This window comes from Salvia hispanica, chromosome 2 (assembly GCF_029641045.1).
Source record: "Salvia hispanica isolate PSC_SH4W2 chromosome 2, Shi_PSC_v1, whole genome shotgun sequence".
Classification (NCBI taxonomy): domain Eukaryota; kingdom Viridiplantae; phylum Streptophyta; class Magnoliopsida; order Lamiales; family Lamiaceae; genus Salvia; species Salvia hispanica.
Window position 1 is genome coordinate 20,165,674 of NC_142693.1, and position 4,409 is coordinate 20,170,082.

The window sequence follows — 4,409 nt, forward strand, 5'->3', positions numbered from 1 at the left end:
AAAGGGTGAGCTTGTGTACGTTGGTTGCGGTTGGAAAAGGAAGTGATTGAGGAGTAAGCTTGTGAGGTGGGCTTTCCTTTTAAATAAGGACTATGTCCTAAATACTATTTTATGTGAAAGGAGGTGAAAATTGTTTGTCTTGCCATGTTTTGTGTTTGAATGAACCTATCTAAAGTGGCTATGTCATGTATGTTTAATCGAATTCGGGTCCCAGTAGGGCCGCAAACCCTGCTCGGACTAGTGTACACCCAGTAGATCGTGCGCTATCTCTTTGGAGTTGGCCGGTCTAGTGACTTGGTTCGTGGCCACGTTCCTTGTCATGTATGTTTAGATATGGTGATGGTGATGTGGATGGAAAATGGTTGCAACCGAAGTTTATGTGAAAATGCTTTTAGTGACTTGGGTTCTTTTCATTTAAAACCCCCAAGATCACTCGGTATGGCTTGACAAACTGATTTTGGCATGTGTCCACTGAGTGCATCAAGTACTTAGCCTTGCATATTTGTTTTTCTTAATGTGCAGATTGAGCGTGACGGGCGTGGAGGATGTTGAGCAGAATTCATGGATTATTTATGTTTGGCTTAATATTGTTGGATATGTCGTGTCTTCATACTCGGCATTTTCCGTGTCTTGAACGCTTCCGCTAGGTGTCTTTTCTTTAAAATTGTTTTAGTATTGAGAACCTAACTCTTTTCAATATTGTTTACATTCTAGTCTTTATTTCTTAGAATTTGTACTTTGTTGAAATGATACTATGTTGTTTTCTAAGTTGCTTCAATTTTTTAAATATTTTGGTCAAAGATGTGTGTTTCCCCCTTTCTTCCCCGCTTCTTTAATCATCCCCTAGTCGCGATCAACCGTGTTTTCTATCCTTAGCAAATACGGGCGTGACACACGGATTTTGCATGTTTTTAAGGGCTAGATTTGACTCGTTTTAAATGTCAATTATGCAAATTATGTTCTTAAATTGCATATGTTATACATTTGGTATTTTTAATGTGTTTGTTGATAAATGATAGAAAATGATAGAAAAAAAGCTGCAAAAAGGCCAAGGTGCAGCAGCCTCTGTTCGAGCCCATTCTGCCATCCGATTTGGAGTCCAATCATTGCTTTATGCATATCATTCTCTTCCTCTTCGAAAGAGCTTCGCGTGGATATCTTGTCTGACTCAATCGGAGTTGTGTGGAGAAAGTTATGACTATTCTACGAATGTTGCGCAGTGCAGTCAAAGCCGGCGGGAATTTAGGCGGAAATTCACGGAAGAAAATAAATTATTATATTATGAAGACAAATATCTCCTATTTCTCGTAGGCCACGAAAATGATCAAAAATAAACATTTTTTCATCCTATAAATACCTCTAACCTAATTCATAATCTTCATCTCAGAGCCTCCAATGCTTCTCCCCTCTACACATTCTTCCGTTCGATAATCCACACATAATCATCCATCTTCCATTGGAGCGGAGCTCTGCAGATCTAGGCAAGAGAAGGCTGAAGATTGAAGATTCAACCTTGGGTTTTATCAATTTCTTTCATGTCTCGTACTTTATTTGTAGTTTTTACTTGTCTATGAGTGGAACATCTTTTGTGGATTTTTTGGTGAAGATATTCAATTGATTTTCCTCATTAGCTCTTACAGTTATTTGATTTATCCTTGTGCTTTCTATGTTCAATTGATTAGCTACCTTTTGAATAGATGCTAGAGTTGATTAGAGTACTCGGTAGACGAAATAATTGATTTGGACGAGGGATAATTCACACTTTAATTCAATAGAATTCGGGAGAGTTGAGGTTTCATATGAGGTCATTGGTCTTACAATCTTTTAGGAGTTAGGTTTAAGAATTAGAAGGGGATTTCAATTAGTACACCTAATCTACGGATTTCTCACCTCGGGAGGGGGTTTAATCTAGTTAAGTGACCGACTGACAAACTCATGTTTTCATCGGTTTAATTGGCTTGTTGAAGTACTAAATGCCTAGTTTTCACTCGAGATTGTCTAATCCTAGCCATTTATTCTATCATTTGGGGTTTTATTGTTTGTTGAGTGTTTTAGGCAAAAACAGATTAAAGAAGGTGAAAAATCGATCGGGGAAGCTAAGAGGGAAGCAAGGAACCAGAAAATATCACCCGGCCGGGTGGATTTATAGAGACAAAATTATACCCGGCCGGGTACTAATTCGCAATCCAGCAAGGGGCCTAAAAGTGTCACCCGGCCGGGTGAGTTTTCAGTTCATTAATCCACCCGGCCGGGTCCGTCTAATCAGCGAGCGTTTTTCGCTGTTTACATGATTTTCGAAGAAGAGAAGAAAAAGGGGATCTAGGTTTTATAATTCAACATTCTACCGCCTACCACACATTCCAGACTTCCCCAAGAACACTTTGAAGAAATATTTGAAGATTGAAGACTACAAATCGAGAGATTGGAGTCTCTGATCCATAGAATCGTTCCACAAGAGTATTTATTTTCTTTCTTTTATGTATTTGATTGAATCCATTGTTTTGGTTTTCATGAAGAACATGAGTAGCTAAATTTATTGTGGAGTTTTGGTGAAGACTACAATGGGTGTTTGTGTTTAATTCAAGGACTTTTTTTGATTGCTTAGCTCTTGTGATTTCTTTGTTCATTCTTGTGCCGTTTCAAATTAATTGCTTAGCTACCAATTGAGTTTGTTTACCTTTATAGTTGTAATCGAGAGATACCTATCTAGGTTTGATAAAAGAGTGAGCATCACTTTGATAATCTACACTCGAGAGAGGGGAACCTTAGTGAGGGCTTGGGTCTTTTGTTCTTTGGAGTTAATCTAAACATATTAGAAGGAGAATTTAATATTAAGGGTTAATCAACGGGGTGAGTACACTCGCGAGGGGGCTCAATCTAGACTAGCGACTTTCCTAGTAATCCTAGAGACATAAAATGGGTAATCGAAGTTGTTGAATCAATTGCATGACAATTCCATTGTAGTTGGATCCAAAACTCTACTCTTCTCTTTGTGGTACCTTTTCACTTGTGTTTATTTCCTCTTGTTACTTTTAATTTCTTTTCATTGTTATATGCTTATAGTAGTGTTAGAACAAAACCATTTCTCTTGGATTGTCTAGATGTAATTGAAATTTGTTCGTGGTACTTGAGTTGATACAATCTTGTCTATGTGGGATACGATACTCTTGCTTGCTGATTGCTACACTAGCCCCATACACTTGTGGGTATTATTTGTGTTAAAATAAGTTGAGTAAGGTTTTTGGCGCCGTTGCCTAAGATAATTTTTTGTCAATATAACTTAATATCGTGATAATAATAAAGATTACTAATCTAGATTTTATTTGCTTTATTTTTATTTTTATTTTTTTTTAGTTCTCTAATCTTTGTGTTTCCTTGGGCTGGTTGTATGCACACGCGTTCTAAAGGTCTACCTTTAGAACCAATCGATCTTGAGATCGAAGCATCCAACTGGAAGAGGAACGCACAGAGGAGGTTAAACCAAAGGATTCGGGTATCTTCACCCGGTCATAGGCGTCTACCTTCTCCTATCCAGAGAACTCCATCACCCAGTCCATCTCTACTTCCATCTCCCATACAGTACGAGCCACGGTCTCCAATCCTAATGGTGGACGTGGAGAACAACAATTTTGAAAACAACAATGAGAACAACAAGGAGAATAACAATGAGGACAACAATGTGGAGCATCCCGATCCTGTTGTCCATCAACTTCTTCAACAAATGGCCAATATGCAAAAGCGTTTAGATGCGCAGAATGTGAGACCAGCACCCGTGTAGAATTTTTTTGCATACAGACAAGTGGCTAATCCACCAATCAACAATGGGGGGATTGCCGCTAACAGCTTTGAATTGAAGTCGGGGTTGATAAACAAGGCAGAAGCACATGCATTTGGTGGAACAGGTTCGGAAGATGCCAACAAGCACTTGACCAAATTCATACAAATCAGCAACACGGTTAAGGATGGAGTCTCAGATGATCAGATTCGCCTCAGACTTTTCCCATTCTCTTTGAAGGACGATGCTAGGGATTGGTACGATAACATGGATCCTAACTCGGTCGCAACCTGGGATGAAATGGTTGAGCTCTTCTTGGAGAAATACTACCCACCCAGCGAGGCACTAAAGCGACAAGCAGAAGTCATCTCCTACGCGATGCAGCCTCAGGAGAATATTCAAGAGGCATGGAAGAGATTTAAATTATCTGATGAAGAGATGCCCCAACCACGGTTTAAGCCCGGGACAACAAGTCATAACTTTCTACAGAGGAGCCACTCCAGAGGCAGTGCGCGAATTGAATATGAGCGCAGGGGGTCACTCCTTAGGTTGGGGGAAGAAAAGTTTCTTGAAATGATTGAAAGGGTAGTCGCCAACGATGAGGGATGGAAGAATGAGAGAAGCAAGACCTACA

General features: G+C 39.5%; 1 long non-coding RNA gene across 1 annotated transcript; it reads left to right on the forward strand.

The window, feature by feature from the left end:
• On the forward strand, positions 1 to 687 carry LOC148931769 (uncharacterized). Its single transcript, XR_016135029.1, has 2 exons — positions 1 to 66; positions 523 to 687. It is a non-coding gene; the product is annotated as an uncharacterized LOC148931769 (long non-coding RNA).
• The last annotated feature ends 3,722 nt before the right edge of the window (positions 688 to 4,409 follow it).